The 26,907-nt window shown below is 42.7% G+C and overlaps 1 long non-coding RNA gene across 1 annotated transcript; it reads right to left on the bottom strand.

The window, feature by feature from the left end:
- Positions 1 to 3,745: 3,745 nt before the first annotated feature.
- Positions 3,746 to 9,222, bottom strand: LOC309834121. The gene is made up of 3 exons (XR_014297836.1): positions 9,017 to 9,222; positions 4,824 to 4,910; positions 3,746 to 4,072 (listed from the first exon to the last, which is right to left on the bottom strand). It is a non-coding gene; the product is annotated as an uncharacterized lncRNA (long non-coding RNA).
- Between the last annotated feature and the right edge of the window lie 17,685 nt (positions 9,223 to 26,907).

The following is a 26,907-nucleotide window of genomic DNA, read 5'->3' as shown; positions in this document are numbered from 1 at the left end:
GCGAGGATTTCCCCTCTGGAATGGGAATAGCAGCTGAGGGCGGACGAAGAGGGACCAGGAACAGCCTGTGCTTTCCAGAGGGCTTCCTTCCACAGTGTCTTATTTACTTTAGCTTCATAACACCCCTGGGGTGTGTGTGTGTGTGTGTGTGTGTATGTCTGTGTGTGTGTGTGTGTGTGTGTGTGTGTCTGTGTACCTCCATGTACACTCACACACACACAAATGCACACCCTTTCTCTGATTTACAAGTGAAAGAATCAAGCCACAGAAGCTAAAGGACTTGTCTAAGGTCACCAGCTACTAGGAAGCAGAAGGTGGGTGAGGAAGAGTGTTGAGAATGAGTGCACCCCTGGGAAATCTTCAGGTCTGCACAGTCTGTGGGGAGCTCAGAAGGAAGGATTAGGGATTGAGCAGTTTCAAGGGGACAAGGAGAACTGTCACTGTGTCCTGTGAGGTCTTCCTGCTGGTACTCTCTCCCTCCTGCAGCCCAGCCTGACATCCCCTCAAGGCGGCCCCTGATGCAGGCTTCCAGCTGTGGCTCCTGGCATGAAGGTCCCATCCCGGGTTCCCAGCCTACTCTCCTGACCTTCACCCTTGCCAGTGCCCTCCACTCCAGCCACACCTGTCACACTTAGCCGGCTGGCACCATTACTGTTTCAGGCTTCTGTCCTGGTAAACAAGCTGTTTCTTCTGCCTGGTGGTCAGGGGAGGGGGAGATGGGCAGGGCACCTCCTGCTGTAACCACATTCTCCAAAGTGGCACCTGTCTGACAGCAAAATGACACAAGACAAAGTGTGAATGGAGGACCTCGAGACAGTAGAGAAGGTGGTCAAAGGCGGCACCTTTTTAACATGCAACTTTCCCAGCCAGCCAGGAGGGCCACCCTGGCCCAAGCCTACCAGGCTAACTAGCCCGTGCTGTTCTCACCTGGCCACCCCTTTGAGTGTTTGGCCCAGTGCCTGGAGCATCAGAGGCCATCAGGACGTCTTTGTGGAAGGTCTCGAGAACGGGGAGGCATGAGGCCACAGAGGGAAGTCAATTCCTCTCCCCTCTGCTGGGACTTCCCCCTTAGGAAGACAGTAGACTGTCTTCCTAGACCTGACCTCCCCCTTAGGAAGACCCCATCACTTGGGTCAAAAGCACAACTGTGGAGAAGAGGAGGTGGGGGGGGCAGGGGGGATGAAGGAAAAGGACTGGGGAGGGGAAGGGGGAAGCAGAAGGGGGAGGGTGGGATGGAGGAGGGAGATGGAAGAAACATGGTGGGAGTTTAGCCACTTCTAGCAACAATCCCTGAGCGTCTTTTGGCCACTGGAGGAGAAGTCCAGCCTGCCCAAAGAACAGAGGAAGTTAGCACTTCCTCTGAGGAGCCTGGAGGCCTTGTCATCTCCACAGCCACATCCCAGGGAAGCTTGGGTGAGGGCTAGGCTGCCTGGGTCCAGCTTCCCATCAGGCCTGCCAGCCTGTGGTCAGATCCTTGGAAGACTTGCTTACCTGGGTCGGGTCCAGCCACCCTGGGTCGGGATGCCCTGTCTCAAGAGCCACTGGGGATGGGGTACAAAGGTGCAGCCCGCCTGGGAAGCGTCAGCACCGTGACTCAGAGAAGGGACTTCCAGTGTCTGCTGTAAGACTCCTGAACCACTGGGGGACAGGGGTGCAGGGCTGGGTGAGAAGGAGTAAACACTCAATTTTAAAAAGGGCATAGTTGGAGGGGAGGTTTATGTAGGCTTTGAGGTGAAGCCTGAGCTATAAGAATAAAGGAAAGCATCCCTCGTGGAGACCTGACTTTGCGCCAGGTGCTGTGTAAAGTGCTGGCGATATGGAATTATTATGAATGGCCCTACGTAGTGCACACCCACTGTGTTCACTCCACTGGTGATTTAATACCACCGCCGACCCCGGAGGGGTCCTAGGAATCCTCACCTTGTCATGGAGGAGACTCAGACATTCAGCCAGTGTCTGGGGAGCCCCACTATCCAAGCCATCCTCGCTCTGTAGCTGCAGAAAGGGGGGCTGGGGCGGGGGGGGGGGACTTGTCACAGTTCAGAGCCCCTGGCACACAGGGTAGGAGCTGGAGGCATGCTCTGTGGCGTCCTCACCCACCACACCCAACCTCTTGGCAGTGAAGGCCCAGGACGGCAAGGCTCTGAAACTATTTCAGGGGAGAAATGTCCATTTGCAAGATTTCCGGTTCATCGCCAGCTGCCAGCCCCATTTCCCCAACGGATGGCAGCTTCTTGGTTTCTCCAGTGTCAGGAGGTGTTCAGTGCCATGGGCTGTGGCTCTTCTCTGTTGTCCTCCCAGGGCAGTAATGACAGTGCACCCACGTGCTGAGAGAGCCCACGCGTGACAGAGCGCACAGGAGAGGAGCAGACAGGAGGGAGGGAGGAAGCGCCGGAGCTGGGCTGCAGGTGGGCCCGGGAGCCAGGATTCCCCGCCCCCCGGCCCCCGTAGGCTTGAAGGACCAGCTTCCTTGCAAACAGTGCAGCCAACTCTAAAAATACCCCTGCCCTGAGCTCCTCGGGTCTCCTCCAGAGCCTTCAGGGGCCTCAGCCCCTTCCCTGCAATGTCAAGGGGATGGCAGGAAAGTTGACTCGTGAAGAGGAGGGTTTCCTTAGTGAGGAAGGTATAAGGGTATTTTCTTCCTCTGCAAAACAGAAGGAGGATGCTCCGTGGGTTTTAGCAAGTACAACAACAACCACGACATAAGGCGAGAAGCGGCTTTGCCCATTCCCTTGTTAGTGATCAGAGGCCTGAGCCCACTTCAGGTCCCAGGCCTAGACGTGCATTCACAGCCTGGGAACAGGGAGCCGGAGAAGGGCCTGGGTGGGAAGCTCCAGCCGTTCCCCTTATTAAGTGTGCGACCTGTGACTCCACCACTTGATGCCACAGTTGTAAAAGGGAATAATAATAGTGCTTACTTCACTCGGGTAGGGAGAGGATTAAATGAGATGCTATACATAAGGCTCTTAGCACACAGTGCCTGCCATGTGTGACAGACTCCCAGAAAATGCTTATTATTATGATATATGGGAAGCTATAACTATGCCTGAATTCTAACTAAGACGCAGTTTAAAGGGAAATTTAATCAGAAGGCCAAGAGAGTGGTATTGGATAAAAAGAAGCGGGAAGGGTCTGAATCATAGAAAACTCAAATTTATTAATATTATTTGATAGATGGGGAAACTGAGGCCCAGGGAGCAGAAAGAAGGAGTCGCCCCAGGCCTGGCATTGTATTAACAGCTGCCTGCAGGTTTAATGTAAAATAACCGTGTGATGAGACCACTGAAAACCCTGGGTGACTGGAAGTCTGCCCCAGTAGGGGTTAGGAGAATGAGGCCTTGCATTTATACGGCATTTTAGTGTTGGAAAGCCCTTTCCAAGGGGGAGACGGACCTCAGCAGATCACTGCTTGAGGGTGAGCTCCATCATGGTGGGTGCTTGATGGGCAAGGACATGGCCAAACAGAACTCATCCTCAGGGCTGGTGGCTGAATTATGCATCTGTAGACGGTAACCTTGAACCCAAGGACCGCGGGGCAGAGGCACAGGCAGGAAGAGCTTAGCTGAACCTAAAGAAGAATCTTCTAACCCTGCGCTCTCCAGTTTGGGAGACACTAACTAAATGTAGCCATTGAGCCCTTGAAATGTGGCTAGTCTGGATTTTAAAGACAATTAAAAAAGAAAAAACAAGTGTAAAATATCTCATTAATCATTTTTTATTAGTTCCATATTGAAATGATATTTTTAGATCCATTGGGTTTGATAATATATATTATTAAAATGAATTTTGCCTGTTCCGTTTTAGGTTTTTTCCTGTGGCTTCTAGAAAATTTCGAGCCACACCTGTGGCTTGCAGTACCTTTCTGTTGGGCGGTACTATTCTAACCGCTGCGTTTGTACAACAAGGGAGCAGGCTGTCTGACCAGGTGATGAGTCTCTCACCCCTGGAGATGTTTTAAAAAGCTGTTGTTCATGGAATTCTTATAGTTCGTTGGATAAACTCTGTAATCCCTTTAATTCTGCTTCAGTGTGGTTCCCAACTGTGAGTCTCTGAGGGGCAGTTGTTCCTTAGCCTATAAATAGATGTTACAGGAAAAAAGAGTGATAATCAATTTAATATGGAAAATTCTTGGTTGAAAACAAAGTTAAGTGCCTCTATTCCAGGACTTCTCAGAACCTTCTAGATTAAATGTACACCGTGGACACTTTAGGCAGCATTCCCCTTATTAAGTGAACTTTATGTTAAGTTCATTCCTTGAGCATTGCTGTCCTCCAGTTCTCCAAAGAACATGGATTCTGTTGTCAGATAGCACTGAGTACAAATTCTGGCTCAAATCCTAAGTGACCTTGGATATGTTATTTCACCTTCATCAATTGTAAAATGAGGGGAAGAATATTCACCTCTCAGTATAGCTTTGAGGATTACACTGAAAAAACATAGAAAATGCAGTGTCACGCCTGATGCGTAGTAGGTGTTCAGCAAATGGTAACTAATTAACTAAAGCCCGGAAAGGGAAGTGGCTTTGCCAAGTTCACAGAAGAAATGACACTGCCAGAACTTGAACCTCCTTCTCTGGGTCCTTCTGGTTCACCTCACCTCTCTTTACCTATCACCAGCAAATAAGAAACCCAGTTCATGAAAAGAGATAGGAAGTTTCCTCAAACCTGGTATGATTTTATAGGTCAAGTCGGTTTTAAACGGGAGACAACTATTTCTTTCTGTCCCTCCTGCCTTGTCCCCTCTGTGCCAATCCCGGCCAAAGGAAGCGGCAGCCAGGCCTGGCGGGCTCCCCATCCCTCCCCTTCTGCTCCCGGTTCCTGTACCTGTGGTTCTTGGAGCCCCCAGCAGATGGGCTGCCCTTATCACTGGCTCCAAGCCAGAGGAGGAATCCTCAGGTCACACGCGGCTCCCTGGAGGGAGGGAGACCTTGTAAGTAAACACAGCCCCAGCGGAGGAAGGGGGGAGGGTCGATGGAAAAGAATCCTTGACATTTTCGTAACTGGATCAGGATTAAAGGCCACCAGGCATAGCTCTTATTGGCCGTTTTGGGAAGAATCGCCAATCCGGGCAGCTCCCCTGGATTCAAGGCAGCCTTTAAATAGCCCTGGGAGCTGGGGCATTCCCAGTGTGCTGCTGCCTTGATCCAGGCCTAATCCCTTGCCCAGGACTGACCTTTCACAGTTTACAGAGCACTTTATCTCCTGGCTCAGGGGAGTCTCACAGAGCTCTCCGGAGAGAAGGGAGTTTATCATCAACCCCACTTTATAAATGAGGAAACTGAGGCTTGGATTGTGAATGACTCCCTCCTGGCTACACAGCTGGTGGTGGTCGAGTCTGGGCTGAGATCCACGTCCATTCTGGTGCCAAATCCAGAGGTCTGCCCATCACACCGGTGTCCTTGATTAAGGGTCTTCCTTTGTGCCCAGGATCTGTACCCCATTCCCCCCACCCCATACCAGAACCCACATTCCAGGGAGGAGTGAAGGTTTGAATGGGTGAATCTCAACATAATTCAGTGAATAAAGCCAGTTCAAAAACAGTCATACTGTATCATTCCATTTATATAGAACTCTAGAAAATGCAGGCTGATCTACAGGGATAGAAAGCAGATGAGTAGTTGTTTGGAGAAGGGAGACAGGAGGAAAGAATGCAAGGGGACACGAGGACATTTTGAAGTGATGGGTATGTACACTGCCTCGGTGGTGGTGATCGTTTCCCAGGTCTGTACACAGCGAATTGTGCTCTTAAATTCAAACAGCTTATTGCACTCAGTGATACCTCCAATAAAGCTATTAAAAAAAGAGAAAGATAAGAGGGGAAAAAGAAAGAAGGAGGTCGGCAGGCATATAATTAAAGAACTCTGTGAGAAGTCTTAAATGGGGACAGAGAGTTCCCTGGGCACATGGGGGAGAAGAGAGAGAATCTTTCCCGAGTTGGAGAGATCAGGAAAGAGTTCTTGGAACAGGTGTCTGATGCGGCTCTAGGTATGGATGGGGAGGTGTGAGGTTAAGGAAGACGAAGGTAGAAGATACAGGGAGTTTGTTTGGGGAATAGAGAGTAGAGGACTATTCCCTCCCCACTGCCCACTTTCTTCCCGATCTTTGAAGGCCTGAGGTTAAAACTAACAGCTGCAATTTTCTCTTTCCTTCAGAAATTGAGACACACGCCCTACTTGGCAGGCAGCTGGTTTTGCTAATAAGATTCCTGCCTTTCTCCCTCCTCCTCTGTGCAGCTCATCCCTTTAGGTCTGGCTGGGCCCCTGCCCTCTCCAATTTCCTCTCTCAGCTGAACTGCCAAATGCTTGCTGGGTGAACCACTGCCAACCCCAGTGCCCAGGGCCCTGGGCACCCTCATTTCAGCCCTTTCCAAATCCCACAAAAAGGAGGAGGTTTGGGGGATTCATGTGGACGTGTGATGGGATTCTAGGTCCAAAATGAAATACCTTTTCTTCTCTTCAATACCCTTTGGCTTAGTAATAGACATGCTGGAGAATTTTGAATAATGAGTGTATTAGAATATATTGTCAAAAAGCAGCAGGAAATTCAAGAATTGTTACAATGTCATGCACTGACTAGTTGGCTAATTTGCTCCAAAAATAATCACTGCTCTTACAGTTTGTAAAACATTAACTTCGTTTTGTACGATCCATTATTCATTCATAAGGGACTCTTCCAGCGACATGTGAAACCCACATACAAAATTGTGGGTCAGTGCTTGCTTTTCAATTTCCTTGGCATGTCTGCTGATTTTAAACTGCTCCTTTTCAAAAGTTTCCTTATTAATTAAACGAGTCAGCCATATCCCCTGCTTCTAATTCAGCTCTCAAATGTAAGCTTGGTTCTGGAGTCAGCTTTCTAACCTTGGCTTAAGGGACATTAGTCACCGGGAGCAAAATGTGGCATCTGAACAGCTGTTTTGAGCATTCAGAGTCCAGGGCCTACAGGTTTGGAGAAGGTCAGGTAAGGGAACAAGTATTTATTTACTGAATACCTACCCTGTGCCAGGCACCTATAAAGCATAGCTCTTTTAATTCTCTGAACGGCCCATTAGTGTATTCACACAGCTCATAAACGGTGGAGCTGGGACTAGAACGCAAACAATTTGATTCTAGAGCTTATACTATTGACCACTGTCCTATACATTCCTCGTTTAACCCTCCCAACCCCAGGACATTATTATCGACCATTATTATCAGACCTGTTTTCCAGATGAGAAACTAGAAGCTCAGAAAGGTAATTTTCCCAACATAAACTAAATGCAGATCCATTTGAATTCTGTGGTCCTGGGCAAGTAAGTCACTTCACCTGTCCATCCATCCATCACCCATCCGTTCATTAATTCAACAGAATTAATGGGAAGTGCTTATTGTGTCCCAGGGACTGCCTGGTCCCTAGAGATGAAAAGATGTATAAAATATGGCCCCTGCTCTTCAAGAACTCAAAAATCCAGTGAGGAAAGAAAACACCTAAACCACAATAAGAAAAAGGATCGTCGGATGAGAGGTGCTGTAAGAGGTATCTAAAAAGAGCTACAGGAACTTAGAGGAAAAAGCAGCGAATTGCTTGGTGAAGTAAAAGCAAGGAAGGCTCTAGAAAGGAGAGGACATTGCACCAATAACTATATGCTCCCCAGGTGGAGAAAAGGAGGGGTAGTCCAGGCAGAGAGAGCATCAAAGGCCACACATGATGCAGTGTCAGAACAGCTCAGAGGGTGAGTGCCTAACACCAGCTTTCAGTGCCATAACCCTAACCCTAACCCTAACCCACAGCAACTCTGTGAAGCAGGTTCTATTCAGACCACTTTATAGAAGAGGAAACCCAGGCACACAGTGGTCTTACCTATGTGCCTAGGATCACACAGTAACTTGCCCATGATCTCACAGCTAGTAAGGAATCGAGTTGGAATTAACCCTACCCAAGGCAGCATAGCTTCAGAGCCCACACTCTCAGCCACTCTGCTCTCAGTGTTTCAGGGGTGCATGGCAGTCAAGCAGACTGGCCACACAAGCAGGAATTAGACCCAAATGGTCTCCCTTTCTTCACAAGGCCTTAGATGTTGTTGGGCCTCATGTAATCCATAAAAGTAATAATGCCATGGTGTCTTGTGTGTGTGTGTGTGTGTGTGTGTGTGTGTGTGTGTGTGTGTGTTGGGGAGGGGCATCCACCTTTCTATATAATGAGGCTGTAGAGAGATATCGTACATCAACTTTATTTGCTTTTGACTGGAACTCTATCTGCTTGCTGTAGGAATACTGGGCATCTTACACCCAGCCACATTCCCTTGGCTTCAGGGTCAGTATTCAAATCCTTGTTTCTTTTCTGCATCCCTCACCAGATTAGAGAGCCCCTGAGGACCGAGCTCCTGTACCATCCCCCAGTACCCTGCACAGTGTCTGACACACAGTAGTTACTCAATAAATATTTGAATGAACAACTATTTGTTGAATGAACTCTGGGTATTTGTCTAATAATTTATGTAGAGAGTAAAATTACTTATGAGTTAACAAATCTAGTTTGGTCAATAAAATCTTGCACCCTGTACAATCAATGGGGTAGGAGGGAATAACCTAAGGGTCTTTTGAAGAGGAACAATGTAGGGATTATTGGCCTGTATCAGTGGCTTGCAAAAGGAAGTAGCAAAGCTATACTCAGAAAAAGCTTGCCATCCGGGGTTTTGGTTCAGGGGATCTGAGATGGTGTGCACTTCCCAGGTGATCCTGAGATGAGCAGGTCAGCATCTGGGTATGGCAAGTATGGCCCCCTTCCTGTTCTAATTTTTTTCTCTTTTTCCATCTCATTTAGCTTGTGCTTGACACTTTGAGTGATGGGAGCTTACCACCTCACAAGGCAGGCTGCCCAACCCATCGCGAGAACGGCAATACTAACGACAAAGATGCCACTACAGTCACCATATATGGAGCTTTTCTTTTGGATCAGAGGCACTGGATAGATGTTACTGATTCCAGAGGCTAAGCATTATTTATCCCCCTTTTACAGCGAAAGAAACCGAAACTCACAGGTTTAGTGGCGTACTCAGCGTCTCAGAGGTGGTGAGAGAGGGGCCGGGATTCCAGCCACCCCGAGGGAGGGGCCGGTGGACCCACGTGCTTCCCGGGCCGCAGCAGGTCCCCGGAGCAGGGGCGGGGGTGAGTCTTGGGAGGAGGGAGGGAGCCGGGCCGCCACGTCGCCGGCCCTGCGCAGGCTGCACACTCCGCTCCGCCCACAGCCCTCCCGGGCCTCCCCATAGAAGGTAATCCCGGGCAGGATCCCACGAGCGCTGGCGGGGCCTGGCGTCCTGCTGGTTTCAGTTTCTGAAGGGCCCGGCCCTGAGCAAACTGGGAGGCTGGGAGGAGGGTTCTGGAAGCCTTCCCAACAGATAGCAGATTAACTCCCTGCTGCCTGGGAGCCACCCGCGTGGGAACGAGCTGGGTTACCAGCGCGCGGCCTCCCTGGTGGGTGACAGTCCCTGCGGGCGGGCTGGGCACCCCCGGCTGCGCAGAGCCACCTGAAGGTGGCTCAAGGTTCCAGGTCCAGTCAGGCTCTGGCCAGGACAGCCAGGCTGGGAGACTAGGCGGCTGCCCCAGGCCCACCCTCCAAATATGGAACCATCTTCCTGCTTCAGCCTGGCTTGTCCCTCCCTCCCTAGGGCGTTGGTGTTACACAGTGTTAGCAAAATGCTTAGAATGTTTGTTTTCTTTCTGAGAAAGAGGCTGAGGGACATTGCCAAGACCAACATGAACTCAAACCCAGGGCATTCTCTGTCAGACATTCTTCTGGACAGACAGACCTGGGTCTGAGTACCACTTCTGCCACTTCCTAGCCAGTGACCTTTGTGTAAATTTCTTCATCTCTCTGAGCGTTGCTGTCCTCATCTATAAAATGGGGATAGTTATAGCTATCTCTAAGATATGTTCTGAGGAGTAGATCAGATAGAGATGACACATATTAAGTATTGAGTGCCCTCAATCAACATCAATTAACATTATTATTATATTGTTATTACCAATGACTAATAATGACATTCAGGATTATTACTAATGCTACTGTGAGCATAGGTGTAAAAGAATAGGCTCAATTAAAAGTTTTTTACTGAGGGAAATAGTTTTATGAGATGTAAATAAAGAAAGAGGAATAACTCTGGACTGGAAAGTATATACACATGACCTCACGTAATATTCAAACAGCTTCACAAAGCAAGTGTTATACAGGTGGGAGAGTTGAGGCTCCTGGAGGTTAAGTAACTTGCCCACGTCACACACTGAATTAGTACCTGGTGTCCTGGCCTCCCTCCTTCTGGGTGCCCTTAAACCCCAGCTAGTCCACACCTGCCAGCCTCAGCAGAGGTACCTCCATCTACAGGGAATGCCTTCTCTTCCCCCAGGCTCACCAATTTGGAGGAAAAGGAGTGAGCTCTGGAAAGTGGATAAAAGTCACTTCCTCCAGGCAGCTTTCCTAATTCTCTCCCTCTTCCCCTTGTAGAACAAACCCTCCCTCTTTTGTTCTCCTGGTGCCTGTAGCAGTGACTGCACACGCTTGTGGACTGTGTCTCTTCTCCAGGGAGTGTGCTTCTCTGAGGCAGACACAGTACACTTTTTTCACGTTGGGAGGGTCAGTATGGTGTTGTAATTAAGTACAGGCTTAGAAGCCCAACTGCCCAGGCTCAAACCCTGGCTCAAATCTTGGCTTTACCACTTGCTGGCTGTAGGGCTTGAATAAGTAACTTCAGTTCTCTCTGCCTCACTTCCCTTATAAAATGGAAATTAACAATAAGATCAGCCTCATGGCCTTGCTGTAGGATTGAATGAACATCTAGATCTGTGTAGATCTAAATATACCACTGTGAATCTCTTGAGTGACAGATGTCTATTGAATGAAGACGGGATTGCTGAGGTCCTGAATTTTGCTTGTTAACAGAAAGTGAACCATAAAATGAATGTCACTGAGCATGGGGTAAGTGTCGAGGGACCTAAGACCTGGTCCTGAATCTGTCTGTAACTTAATGTGTGGACTTGGGCCTGCCTGGGTCTTCCTCACTCTCTCCAACTGAAAGAGAAGTTTGGCTCCCACAGCTGGATGGTCTTTGCAAAGTAATATTCAGTGGTATTAATTCTTTGCCTGTAGGGCTTTTACTGGGGTAATGTTCCACGTTAGAGGTCATACCCAGAAATAAATGACTGGCTCACCATTGGAAGCACAAACCTCAATCACTGGTAGGTGATTGTGTTAACCATGGTTATGGCCAGCTTTTACTGAGCACATTTTAGCGCTGGGCCTTGGGCCTTGTGCCATCATTATCCTGTTTATTTTTCTCAATAACCCTATAAAGAGGTATTACTGTGATCCTGTGTTACAGCTGAGAAAACAGAGGCTCAGAGGTTGGAAGTAGTTGGACAGGGAGTAGAGTCCTGTTTGTCAGATTCCAATTCCCTACTGCCTGCAAGAATCTTCCCTAGAGCCTGTTCAAATACCTGTGAGGACAAGGAAACTATTATCTTTCAAGCCAGTCCATTATTAGGCATCCTGAATAGCTGAGAAGGGTAAAGCTGCCATTTTTACATTTGCTTCATGACTTTGGACTTAGACTCAAGGCAGTCATGGCTTAGGTACAGGGCTAAGGGAAGGGAGATTATAAATCCCCCCCCCGGAAGTCTTCAGGAGCAGTTTACTACAGAGTGGTCAGAAGACAGAAGCCCCTGTTCTCACTTTTCTGGGCCTGGCCCAGGCCTCTCATCCATAGAGTCTGACCTGGGGATAGAGCTGAGGGATGTATTTCAGTACAGCCTAGACTGGGATTGGCTGAATGCAAAGAATCAGAAATTTGTGTCTGTAATCACCAGTCAGTTGATATACATTCCCTTGGGGGTGGTATTTCAGGGAACATGTAAACGGAAAGTTTGGAGCAAGTGAGGACTGCAAAACTGAAAGGAGAATTTTTTTTTTTATGGTTCCCTGGGGAGGCAGGGCTATTTTATTTTATTTTACTTTATTATTTTTAATTTTTTTGGCTGCGTTGGGTCTTCGTTGCTGCGCTGCATGCGAACTTTCTCTAGTTGCGGTGAGCGGTTGCTACCCTTCATCGTGGTGCACGGGCTTCTCATTTCGGTGGCTTCTCTTGTTGCGGAGCACGGGCTCTAGGCGCGTGGGCTCAGTAGTTGTGGCTCGCAGCTCTAGAGCTCAGGCTCAGTAGTTGTGGCGCACAGGCTTTGTTGCTCTGCGGCATGTGGGATCTTCCCAGACCAGGGATCTAACCCGTGTCCCCTGCCTTGGCAGGCAGATTTTTATCCACTGCGCCACCAGGGAAGCCCTTAAAGGAGAAATTGGCTCCAGGATTACTGACTTTGCCTGGCTTTGTTCGGTTTGTCCTTTTACCAAAAATAAATATCCTGCTTGAATAGCTATAGAGACACATCATTGCCAACAAGATGAAGTCCAAAGTCCATGGGGTGGCACTCAAGGCCATTCACTATCTAGTCCCAACTCACCCTTTTCACCTCTTCCCCCATCGTATACCCAATCCTATTTCCAGCCAGAGAATCCCATACGGTTCCCTAAATACTCCATGTTTGTTCCCTCCTCCATGCCTTTGTATATGCTATTCTTTTTGCCCATGCCATGCCAACAGATGTCACATCTAGATGACACCAATCCCATTTTAAAACATGTTGTATTTCCTCTTCAATTCCCAAGACTTTTCCAAATAGTCCCTGCAAAGAGAGAATCTTGGCTGCCTTTTTAGAATTGCAACTAAACACATAAATAAACAAATCAAGGAACATCAAATGGAAACATTTAGAGTTAGGGCATTGAGTGCCCTAACCAAAAGCATTACCAAAAGCATTGTGGTAAAAACCAAACTCATAAGGCTGCATATCAATGTGGTTTGGAAAATCTTGCGTTACAGTACTACGAAGCTAATTTAAGGATGTTTCAAGAATGTGCTCCTAAATTGGAACAATTCACTGTGTTATGCTCAAGTCCAACAACAGGACTGAAAAGCATTGTTAGGGGAACCTCTGTAACTTGTTCAGGAAGTTAGCCAGGGTGGGGAAGGCTTCCCTGGAGCATTTTGAACGTATCATTTTCATCACAGGTTCCAATGTGTAAAGAAGGAGATTCAGAGTCCTGTTCTTCACAATAACAAAATGTTAGCATGAAGTCAGGTGGTCATCTGATCCTGTTTGCCCAGGAAGTTCTGGTTTTCACCCAAGGTCCTGAAATAATTATCAGTAGTTCTTCTTTTATTATCAAGTACCCTAGTGTGGAAGATAAATTGTATGTCCCGCTAGCACTAGATAACCAAACAAGAGCTTGTCTAGGTGGTTGCTTTTCTAAGGCTCTGCCATCTGTTGGATGTCAGTCCACTCTTCCAGACGCAGCCTTTGTCCCTTCCTCTGTGACAGATTACTAGCTCTGCCTACACACTCTCAGGGCACTTACCTTCACTCACTCTTTCTCCCACTAGGCTTTGGGCCTCCTCACCAAGCACCAGGCTGTATTCTGTGTGTCTCCTTGTGTAAGTCCCAGACACGGTGGGCTCTTAGCAAGAGGTTGTGGAGTGAATTATTTTGGAAAAAAAAAATATTCCCCAAGAAGTTTTTGTTTGGGTTTACTTTATTTGCAGTCATCAAAGGAATAAAAAAGGCTTCACAAGAACTTGCCTTTATACCTAAACACTGAAAGGTAGGTATGAAATGCAGAAGTCTTCAAAAGGAAAGTCAAGAAATATTTAGGAAAATGACAAGAAGTGCGCACATGAGTTTTCATTGTTGTTGTTAAGTGTTAAAACGTATCAAGCCTCTTTGTGAGTCCTTTAAATTCATAATTTCAATAGTGACCGCATTTGCACTAAAAAGAATCAGACTTCTTTCTACTTTTCTATATCCTTCTTAAACAAGTATCACTTTTTCTTGTACTTTTCCTTGAGCAGGTATGTTTTTTCTTTAGTAAGTATGTATTACATTTTAGCTAGAAAAGTTTTTATTAGCAAAGATACAAATGTTGAAATAAAACAAAATCAGTTTTCTAAAAGCTTTGAAAGATCATTTAGATAAACCCTTTTATTCCATATTCCAAAGAGTCTGTGTGTTGGGGGGAGGGGAGAAGGCGCATGAAAACTAAGACACTAACAGAGGCCCAGAGTATTTAACCGATGCAACAGAAGCTCACGGCCAGTAAGTGGCAAAGTCAGTATCTGGACCTAGTTCTCTGAATCCATGTCTCTTGATCCCTGCACAACACCCCTCTAATTCTTTTGGACTGACAAAGAGCCTTTGAGCAGGGACACTCTTATCTTGTCATACCTGGAGTTAGATGTGAGCTCCCTGCCTCAACGAGGTTTATTACATGGATACAGTTAAACCATGCACAGCCCCTAATTCAGAGTCGAGGAGAAAAACGGTGCATGGTTTAGGGTTTGCATCATGAGCTTTGGAATCAGGCAAGCTGGGGTTCAGATCCTGATTCCCCACTTACTCGCTGAGTGACTTTGGTCAAGTTACTTAACCTCTCTGAGCCTTCGGTTACTTAATCTCTCTGAGGCTTAGTTTCCCCCTCTCAAATGGGGAGAACAGTAAGTGTCTTGTAGGATTTGGTGAGGTTTAAATGAAATAGCGTATGGAAAGCACTCACCAGTTTCTGAAAGTAGTAAACATTCAAAAATTATAGGCATTAATATAATTATATAATATTAATATATTAATATTATAAGTTAACTATTATATAATTTTATATCAGAGTTATTGTAATTATTACTACCCTACTCACCAAACTTGCCCTGAAGGAGAGCTTATCAATTGCAAATAGGGACACAGCCTACAATTCTTTCCTAACACCTATATGCCAGTCCCAAAAGCAGCTTAACCTGAGAAACCTGTTTCTGAGGAGGTGGTGACTGACATAGGAATTGTACGTAGAGAAGCCTGTGTGACTGGTTCCTTTGCCATCAGGCGTTTTCCTATGTTCCTAGAGTCCTTGATAGCACTTTTTGTTTGTTTGTCTGTTTTTTTGATTTTTGGCTTGGGCTTTGCAAAACTTCCTGCTGGGTAGTTTTAGTCATCCTTCCTAGCAGTTTGCAAGAGTAGGTTAAGAAGCTGGAGATCATAAAAAATGTCCTGATATGTCAGAAAAAGGGAAAAAGAAGGAAGACGGCGCCTCATGTTTATTCACTTGAAATATTGCTGACTAGTTCTTTCTTCTTTAATCTTTCATGGTGACTTTCTTTTCTTTCTCTTTTTTCTTTTCTTTTCTTTCCTTTCTTTCTTTCCTTCCTCCCTCCCTCCTTTCTTCCTCCCTCCCTCCCTCTCTCTCTCTCTCTCTCCCTCTTTCTTTTTTTCTTTCTTTCCCCCTACCTCTACAGACATATGTTTACCATGAAAATAAAAGTAACCCTGATACCCTGGCATCTACCAAACAAATCCATTCATTCAAGCACTAACCAGCTCATCTGCTATGTATTGCTAAATACCCGCTGCATTAGGTCCTATGCCAGGTGTAGACATGCAGGTTACATAAACTGTCTATGGAATATGAACAGACCTGGGTTCCAACCTCAGCTTTACTAGTTACTATAGATTTGATCTTGGACAGATTAGCCACTGACCCTCTGAACCAACTCCTTCTCTCAAACTCCCTGTCTCAGTCATGGCACCATCATCCTCCACTGGTCCCTGTTTAGAACCTGGGAATGATTTTATTCTCCTTGCTAACCCTCTTCCTCATGTCTAATCAGTCCCTCAGGGAAGCGGGATTTAACTCCTAACTAGCTCTTGAATGTGCCTTCACCATCATCTCCATTCCATTCAACAGATATTCCCTGACAGCCTGCTCTGTCCCAGGCTCTCTGCTGGGCATGAGGACACCTTTCCCCAAGGAGCTTCCAGACTGGTCAGATACACCCATAGACACACAATTCCCCTACAGTGAATGTGTGTGATGGTAATAAAAGCCCACTTTTATTGCACCCTTAGCACTGCAAGACGCTGTCCTAAGTGCTTTAAATGTATTTAATCATTTAATCATCACAATAACCCAAAGAAATAGGTACTATTATTATCTTTATTTTATAGATAAGGAAACCTAGATAACAGAGTAAATAAGCAACTTGCCCGAGGTCACACAGCTAGGCAGCCACTGAGGCAGGATGCAATGGTTTAAAAAGCTTCAAAGCCAGCTAAAAAGCCATTGCTGTTAACCACCACCGAACTCTGCCTCTGCTTATGGACCTGGGAGAAGGGTTTCAGGGCACCAGAGGAGGAGCTTCCAATGAGACTGAAGGTCCATTGAGCTGCTGTCTGTGCTGAGCCTTAAGATCTGAGTAGGGGTTACTTAGCCAGAGAAATCCTCCCCATTCGCACTGCCACCGCCTAGCGTGGGCCCTATCCTTGACCAACCTCTTCATTGTTCCCACTCCATCAGTCTGTTCTTCTGACCTGCGCCAGTGAGTTTTCTAATCAAATCCAATCAGACTCAGAGATATAGAGAATAAACTAGTGTTTATCAGTGGGGAGAGGGGAGGGGCAAGTTAGGAGTAGGGGATTAAGAGGTACCAACCGCTATGTACAAAATAAATAAAATACAAGGATATATTGTACAGCAGAGGGAATATAACCAATATTTGATAATAACTATAAATGGAGTATAATCTTTAGAAATTGTGAATCACTATGTTGTACACCTGAAACAGATGTATTGTAAATCAACTATACCTCAATTTAAAAAAAATCTGACCATCTCACCGCTTTTCTGCTTTCATTTTAGAATGTCTTTCCCTCATCTATAGGGGAGAGTCGAGACTACTCCACACGACCTCTGCCTCGCTCTCAGCTTTGCTCCCACCTCCCCCCGCCTGAGCCACGCCAAAGCACTTGTGGTCCTCTGAGTGCACAGGCTCACTTCTGCCTCTGTGGGTGTCAGGTGTCAGATCCCTATGGACCCTTCAGGGCTCAGCTCCTTTCAAGGACGCCTTCCTGGATCCCACAGGCAAAGTAGAGTACTGTCAACAGCATGCTCATCACACCCCAGATGTTCTTATTTTAGCTTCTCCCCATGAATCGGAGCCGTCGGCTTCTGAATCTGTCTCCTCCATTACACAATGAGCCCTTTGAGGAGTATTGGGCTCTCCTCACAGGGCCTGACATCTAATGAATTCTTAGAATGAATGAATGAGTGAATAAACGAATGAATGAGTATTGAGAACAAGGACAACTTTTATGTCTTTTTATCTCTTGCAGCTCATAGTATAGTGCTGAGGACATGGACATGTCCAGTTAAATATTGACTTACACATCTGTGGGGTATGAGAGGGTAAATGCCTTCCACGAAGCCAGAAATATATCATGAGAAAAGCACTGGACAGGTGGTTAGGACATCTGGGCCCCATCGCCAGTTAGCTCTGTGGCCTTGGGCAAGACATTAACATTTCTGAGCCTCCATTTCCCCAGCTATGATACTGCAGTGAAAAGTGCAAGAGGGCGTGGATGCTGAAGAACTCTGTGAAGTGCTGGATCAGCCAGTGGGAGTCAAAGGCATGATTCCTCCAGCTAATCTCCAAGTATCAGTCTAAGTTGGGTTTACTCAGTGCTACTGCAGGCCATGGGGCAAGCCTTTCCCACCCTTTCTCCTCTTCTTGGTCTGACTCCAGGAAGATTTCCATCTGTACCTTGTTCGCAAGCCAGACTCAGAACCTAGTGTTTGGAAAAACAGGCAAATTATATTCTCCCAGGTGTATCCTGTCTACATACTGAGCTGTAAGGCCAAGTTTGTTCTCAGAATAAAGTGAGTACACACACGTGTGTGTGTGTGTGTGTGTGTGTGTGTGTGTGTGTGCGTGCGCTTTCATTAGCAGGGTGGAGTTCAGGATAATAAAGGCAACTGTGGGGTAGTGGTGAGAGCTCTGAACTTGGCATCAGAATATTTGGGTTTTAATTCCCACCATTGTCACTTCTGTACTGGATGACTTTGGTTATATTCTTAACCTCCTGTAGCCTCCCTCCCTCATCTCTAATATGAAGGCGATAAATTTGCCACAGATTCATTGTAAAGATTAAGTGAAATAAGGAATGTAAGGCAGCGATCCCAGAACCTGGTGTGCGGTATGTACTATATTGATGTTTGCTTGTTGATTTTTACTTGTATTAATAATAACAGTGTCTAAAGTTTTCTAGGTGCTTTCTAAGCATTTCACATGTATTATATTTTTTTTAAGTCTCATCACAGTTTTAAAAGAGAGATCTTATTATCCCATCCTAAAGACTAGGAAATTGAGGCTTTAATAGGTTAAGCATCTACTCCAAGGTCACAATAGAGCTGGTAATTAAGAGAGCCAGTGCTCAGATGCATGTCTCTCTATCCTAAACTGAGGCATTTGGGACTTCCAAGGTAAATATGTCTTAAGTCAACATTTTCCCCACTATCCTACTAAGAAATTATACTAAAGACACAATAAGAACAGGGGAAAAAAGCTGAAGATTCAAGTAATTGAAATATAAGCTTAATTACATAAGTATCTATGCAAACATGCACACTAGAAAGATAATGTTGTTGACTGAAATTGGTTTGTTAAGAAGAAGAAGAGGAAGACAAGCACACTAATTGTGTCATTGCTTAGAGTAACGAACTAATAGATACTGTCCAAAAAATAGAGAGAACTAAAGGTGTTACATAAAGATATAATTAACATGGTAACCACTAGAACAGAAATACAAACCATCCTAAATAGCAGAAAAACTATACGTAAAAATAACAAATCAGAACCATTTATATAGTGAATGTCATAAATACATAAATAATTGTAAATAAAGGCTAACTACCTTCTGATTCCAGCCAAGATGGATAAGACGGACTGAATTTACTCTCCCACCCAGAAACAACCAAAAAGACCAGACAAAATATATTAAACAATGTTTTTCAAGACTCTTGACAGCTGGAAATGAACAGTTATCTCTGAAAGACAGGAAACAAATAAGGTGAGCCCTACAACTGTCCCAGTTTACTATCTTGAGAGAGTTTTCAGTTTTTGGCATAAGGAAGGAATCCAGGCAGAGCCTAGAAGACTCCCTGAGTTGAGGAGATGAAGCTAAGAGTTCAGAGAGACAAAGGCAGGTAGAATTCACAGGACAGAGTACTGAGAGGAAAGACTCACAGACAGAGGACTTTGAAGAGCTGCACAGGGTTTTGGTCAGCACACACATGAGGAAGTTATCCAAGACCAGGGAAAGAACCCTCCAAAAGGATTAGCACTCTTGCATTTGTCAGTAACTTGTGGGTCAAAGACGAAATCAAAGGAAATTATAAAGTATTTGGAACTTAATGAAAATAAAAATACTTCATATTAAAACTTGTAGAATGCTGCTAAAGCAGTACCTACAGGAAAATTTATAGCACTAAATGCTTATATTAGTAAAAAAGAAAGATCTCAAATCAATGACTTCAGCTTCTACCTTAAGAAGCTAGAAACAAAAGAGCAAATCAAACCCAAAATGAGCAGCAGAAAGGAAATGGTAAAGGTCAGAGCAGAAAATATGGACTAGAAAACAGAAAAGCAATGGAGAAAATCAATGACAATGGAAGCTTGTTCTTTAAGGAAGTCAATAAATCAATAAAACTTTAGTTGGGCTAATCAGGAAAAAAAATAAGAGACATTTTCAATATCAAGAATAAGAAAGGCAACATCACTTCAGATATTAATAGGATTACTAGGGAATATTATGAACATTGCTATGCCAATAAATTTGAAAACTTAGATGAAATGGACAAATTCCTTGAAGAATACAAACTACTAAAGCTCATTTAAGAAATAGAAAACCTGAATTGCCCTCTGTCAGAGAAAGTGAATTTGTAGTTGGAAACTAATTCTAGGCCCAACTGGCTTCATTGGATGAATCTTACCAAACATTTAAGGAAGATTTTACACAATCTACACAGACTCTCCCAGAAAATTAAAAAGAACTAATTCTGTGGTATCAGAATTACAATGATACCAAAACTGGACAAAGAAAAAAAAAAAAAACAAAAACAAAAAACCAGCCAATATTCCTCATGAACATAGAGGCAAAAATTTAAACAAAATTTTAGCAAATTGAATTGAACATATATAAAAATAGTAATACTTATGACCAAATGGAGTTTATCCAAGGAATGAAAAGTTGGTTTAATGTTAAAAAATCAGCCAGTGACATTTATCATATTAGCAAAGTAAAAAAAAAAACAACACACATATGTTTATCTCAATAGATGAAATATCCATTTCTGATAAAAACTCTTAGCAAGCTAGGAATAGAAGGGAACTTTTTCAACCTGTTAAATGGTATCTATGAAAAACCTACAGCTAACATCCTACTTAATAGCAAAAGAATGAATGCTTCCCCCTAACGCGGGAACAAAACAATGATATCAACTCTCATCACATTTTATCAACATTGCAATGGAGTTTCTCTCCAGTGTAATAAGGCAAGAAGAAATAAAGGGAATCCAGATTAGAAAAGAAGAAATAAAATTCTCTTTATTCTTAGACAACATTATAGTCTACAGAAAATCTGATGGAATCCAGAACAAAGCTACTAGAACTAATGAGTTCAGCAAGGTCACAAGATACAAGATTAATATTAAAAATCAATTGTATTTCTATTTAGTAGTAATGAAAAATTGGAAATTTAAGTTGTGGAAAATAATATTTACAATAGCATTAAAAAATGTGAAATACTCAGGGATAAATCTGACAAAAGATGTGCAAGACCTGTATATTAAAAACTATAAAACATTGCTGAGAGAAGTAACAGAAGACTTAAGTAAATGGAGAGATGCATCTTCTTCATGAGACCAGAGACCTAATATTGTTAAGATGTTAGTTCTACCCAAGTTAATCTATAGATTCAACACAATCTCAATCACAGCCTCAGTGGACATTTTTGTATCAATTGACAAGCTATTTCTAAAATCAATATGGAAATATAAAGAAACTTGAATAACCAAAACAACTTTGAAAAATAATAAAATTAGAGACTTAACGTTACCTGATTTCAAAATGTATTATAAAGCTGCAGGTATCAGAACAGTGTGGTATTGGTGAAAAGGCAAACAAATAATTCAATGGAACAGAATAGAGAATCAATAAGTAGAGCCATACATATATGAACAATTGATTTTTGACAAAGGTGTAAAGGTGATTTAGTGGGAAAGGATAGTCTTTTCAACAAATGGTACTAGGACAACTGGATAATCTATATCCAATTGCAAAAATATTGAACTTTGATTTATACCTTGCATCATGCAAACATTAACTCAGAATGGATCATAGACATAAATGTGAAACCCCAAACTATAAAACTTCTTAAAAAAAAGCATAGAAGAAAATTTTTGACCTTGAGTTAGAAAGTCTTCTTAGATACAACATCAAAACCATGATCCATAAAGGAGCAAATTGATAAATTGGACTTCATCAAAAACTAAGAACGTAATTTTTCTTGAAAGATACTATTAAGAGAATGAAAAGACAAGCCATCGACTGGGAGATAATGTGTGTAAAGCTTATATCTGTAAAGTGCTTGTACACAGACTATAGTTGACCCTTGAACAACCTTGTGGATTTTCAACCCTCCATATGGTTGAAAATCCATGTATAACTTTCAGCGGCCCTCCATATCCAGTTCCACATTCGTGGATTCAACCAACCACAGATAATTTAGTACATGTTTATTGGGAAAAAAATCCACATATAAGTGGACCCACACAGTTCAAACTGATGTTGATCAAAGGTTAAATGTATATAAATAACTCTCAAAACTCAGTAATGAGAAAGCAACCCCAAAGACTTAAACAGACATTTCACCAAAGGAAATATGGATGACAAATAAGCATGCAAAAAAGCTCAATATCATTAGGGAAGTGCAAATTCAGACCATAATTAAATACCACTACATGTGTATTAGAATAAGTACAGTTAGAAAGACTGACCATTTCTAGTGTAGGCTAGGGTGTGAAACAACCAGAATGCTCATGCACTGATAGTAGGACTATAAAATGGTACAACTACTTTGAAAAATAGTTTGGAAGTTTCTTATGATGTTAAACATGCACCTATCTTTTCATTCCACTTCTAGGTATTATCTAAGAGAATAACTTTTAATTTAGACAGAGAATTTTTAAAACAATATTAATATGAGTATGTATATGAATGTTTATCACAGGTTTATACGTAATAGCTAAGAACTGGGAGTAACACAAATGTTCATCAACAGGAGAATGGGTCAACAAATTGTGGTATATTTATGCAATACACTACTACTCAGCAATAAAAAGGAATGAAGTATTATACATCCAGCAATAAGGATGAATCTTAAAATTATGCTGTGTGAATACAAGTCAGACAAAAAAAGAATATATATTGTATGATTCCATTGATAGAAGAATCTTAAAAAATGCAAACAAATCCATAGTGGTTGAATGCAGATCTGTGTTTGCTGGGGGTGTGAGTGGGAAGTGGACTAGGATGGGAGGGAGAGACTGCAAAAAGCTTGAGAAAAATTTGGGACATGATGAACATGTACACTATCTAGATTGTGGTGATGGTTGTATACATATATACATAGTCATATATACCCATACATATGTCAGAAGTTATCAAAGTGTACATTTTGAAGATATTCACTTTATCATATGAAAATTATACTTCAATAAAGTTGGTACAAAAAACCCATTACTTACTTTAAAAATAAAATGTATGTAAAGTTGAGAATATAGCATACAACTAGATGACAGAAATAAGAGCCAAACATATCTCTTATATCAATAAGTATAAATGGGTATTAACTCACGAAAACACTATCAGACTGAATCACAAAGCAAAACTCAAATTAACCCAGAAAGGTTAAAAAGGTGAAAATGTGTAACAGGCAAATGCAAATTGAAAGAAAGCTGAGGTTGCCCATTCATATGAGAAAACATTGAATTCAGGTTTAAAAAAACGCTAAGCCAAACAAGGAAGATATTGTATAATGGTAAAGGGTGCAATTCACAATGAGGCTATAAGAATTTTGAAAATCAGTGAACCAAATTACACAGCAGCAATATTCATACAACAGAAATTATAAGAGATGCAAGAAGACATTAACAACAATAAAATCATGGTATTAAAAGGTAATTTACATAATTACCTGGCAGGGGAGATATCACGATCACGAAGGTGGTTTTCCCAGGGCATGGCTTATCCATTGCACAACGGTGTGCTGACCCCCGTGATTTCCCCAAATGTGGGAAACTTGACCACATAATCTGTGGTAGTAGGGGAAAAAAATTTAAAAAAAAAAAGAGGTAATTTATCCTCTTATACTCTGATAGATCAAGCAGATGGATAAATAAATAAATAAATAAATATAATAAATATCTAAACAACAAATATAAAGCAAATCTAATTGATATATAGTTGTCACTTAGTATCTACAGGGAATTGATTCCAGGACCCCCGCGGACACCAAAATCTGCAGATGCTCAAGTTCCTTATATAAAATGGTGTAGTGCGTGCACATAATATATGCACATTTTCCCTTACACTTTAAATTATCTCTAGGTTACTTACAATACCTAATACAAGGTAAATGCTGTGTTAAATAGTTGTTGGAGTGCAGCAAATTCAAATTTTGCTTTTAGGAACTTTCTTGTTTCTTTTTTTTTCCCCTGCGTATTTTTGATCTGCCGTTGGTTGTATCTGTGGATGTGGCACCTGTGGATATGGAGGGCCAATGTATTTCAAACTGTGTAATCTGAAAATGGAGACTACATCTTATGGTTTTACAAATCCCATTTATACTCACAAAATTTGTCATATAATAGGTGCCCAAACTAAAAAATTGTAAAATGCAGAAACGCTTATGGCAATATTCTCTTCTTACAAAGCAAGAAAAATCGAAATTAAAATAAAATTTAAAAATAAATTTAGAGATTTATGTATTTCAGTTAAAAAACCATGGGATACTGCAAAGGCAGTTTCAGAGGTAAATTTATACCTCAATATTTGTATCAATTCAAAAGTACAGGAGGTGGGCTTCCCTGGTGGTGCAGTGGTTAAGAATCTGCCTGCCAACAGAAATAGAGACACAGATGTAGAGAACAAACGTATGGACACCAAGGGGGGAAAGTGGAGGGGGTGGTGGTGGTGGTGTGATGAATTGGGAGATTGGGATTGACATGTATACACTGATGTGTATAAAATGGATGACTAATAAGAACCTGCTATATAAAAAAATAAATAAAATTCAAAAAAAAAAAATCTGCCTGCCAATGCAGGGGACACGGGTTCAAGCCCTGGTCCGGGAAGATCCCACATGCCGTGGAGCAACTAAGCCCATGCGCCACAACTACTGAGCCTGTGCTCTAGAGCCTGTGAGCCACAGCTATGGAGCCCGCGTGCCACAACTACTGAAGCCTGTGCGCCTAGAGTCCGTGCTCTGCAACAAGAGAAGCCACCACAGTGAGAAGCCCGTGCACTGCAACCAAGAGTAGCCCCTGCTCGCCACAACTAGAGAAAGCTGGCATGCAGCAGCGAAGACCCAACACAGCCAAAAATAATAATAAAAGAAAAAGAAAGTACAGGAGGGACTTTCCTGGTGGTCCAGTGGTAAAGAATCCACCTTACAATGCAGGGGAAGTGGGTTCGATCCCTGGTCAGGGAACTAAGATCCTATATGCTGCGGGGCAACTAAGCCAGTGTGCCACAACTACTGAGCCTGCATGCCTCAAAGAGAGAGCCCATGTGCCACAAACTACAGAGCCCATGTGCTCTGGAGCCTGCACGCCACAACTAGAGAAGAGAAAACCCGCACGCCACAACTAGAGAGAAGCCCGTGCGCCTCAAAGAAAGATCTTGCTTGCCTCAACAAAAATCCTGCGTGCCTCAACTAAGACACGACGCAGCCAAAAATAAATAAAAGAAATAAATAATAAATAAATCTTTTTTTTTTAAAAAAAAGTACAGGAACCGATGGACCAAACGTATGTCAAAAAGTTAGAAAAAAAAAAGCCAAATTGTTGGAAAGCAGAAGGAATAAATTAATAAATAAAAAAATTTAATGTTAGAAAACAGATCAGAATGAGTGAATGAATGAATGAATGAATGAATGAATAAATAAATAAATAAATAGACTGATTCCTTTTAAAAAGCTAATACAACACAATAGATGAAATACTAGGTCACCTAATCACTGAAAAAGCTGTGGGGAAGAGGGGTGTGGAGAAAGGGCAATTACTAAAAATTATAGAAACATGAGAGTACAATCAAGAAACAATAAATTAAATATACGATTCTCCTTTGCAAACATTTTTTTCTAAAAATCTGGATGAAACAATTTTTGAGGAAAATGCAATATAACAAAACTGAGCCTAAAAGATATAGAAAATCTAAACAGATTGATCTGTATAGAAGAAATAGAGAAACTAGTCAATGATGTATTCCCTTTCCCAAATTCCACACCTAAAGAATTTCAACAGAAAATCCTACAAAACCCTTAAAGCAAATAATGACAGTTGTATTTAAACTATGTCAGGTCATAAAATAAAAACTTTCAAGTTTTCTTTCTTTTTTTTTTTAAGAAGTGAGAATTCACTACTATCAAAATCTAACAAAGATTACACAAGAGATGGCTAGCATCGATTCAAAAATCCTAAATGAAATATTAACAAACAGGATGAAGCAATCAGTTAAAAGAATAATACATCATAACGAAGTTGGGCTTAATCCAATGCAAGGACGGTTTAATATGATTCATGATATTAGTAGATATAAGAAGAAAAACAACATAATCATCTCCATAGATACTGAAGAAGCATTTCACAACATTCAACAGCTGTTTTTTAATTTTTAAAAAACCAATGAAATAAGGACTTTTGAATATTCCACATGTGTGTCTCAATCCAAAAGCTAGCATTATACTAAATGAAGAAATTCTCATCCTGTGTTGTCCAATATGGTAATTACTACCCACAAGTAGCTATTTAAATTTAAATTAATTAAGACTAATAAAATTCCTCAGTCTCAATAACCACATGTCAAGAGTCCTAGAGCCCCACATGGCTAGACGTACTCTCTAGAAGTGGTCTCCTAAGAATGCCCACTATTACCACTACATTATACTAGAGGCAGAAATACTAATACATAACTGGAGGCATAAATATTAGAAGAGAAGATTAAACTGTCTCAGTTTGCATACAATATAGTCGTATACCTGGTAATACAGAGAATCAACTAAAAGCCACCATAAATAAATAGATCATTCAGTAAGGAAGTGGCATACAAAATTAATGTACAGAAATCAATAGTCTTCACATATGCAAATCACAATTAGAATAGTAAGCATAACAGAAAAAAATCCATTTATATCATTAACCAAAATATAAAAGTGTAGACTTTATAAGAAATATGCAACTAAATATGAAGACAACTTTAAAACATTCCTGAACATCACAAAACAAAACTTAAATGAGAAAGTACATTGTACTTTTATACAAGAAGCTGCACGATCATAAATATATCAATTTTCCTTATGTTATTTTGTAAGTTCATCACAAGCTCAATAAAAATGCAGCATGTCCTTTTTCTTTAATAAACTAGACAAGCCGATTCTAAAACTCCTGTGAACAAATAAATGATAATATCCAGGGCTTCCCTGGTGGCGCAGTGGTCCCCGATGCAGGGGACACGGGTTCGTGCCCCAGTCTGGGAAGATCCCACATGCTGCGAAGCGACTAGGCCCGTGAGCCATGGCCGCTGAGCTTGCGCGTCCGGAGCCTGTGCTCCGCAGCAGGAGAGGCCACAGCAGTGAGAGGCCCGCGTACCACAAAAAAAAAAAAAAAAAAAAAAAAAAGATAATATCCAGGCAAACTAGGAAACAGAATATTAGTATTGGAGGGTGGCTACCTTTAC

Source organism: Grampus griseus, assembly GCF_964374135.1.
Source record: "Grampus griseus genome assembly, chromosome: 1".
Taxonomy (NCBI): domain Eukaryota; kingdom Metazoa; phylum Chordata; class Mammalia; order Artiodactyla; family Delphinidae; genus Grampus; species Grampus griseus.
The sequence above is the reverse complement of the archived record's forward strand: the minus strand, read 5'-3'. Positions and strand labels throughout refer to the sequence as shown.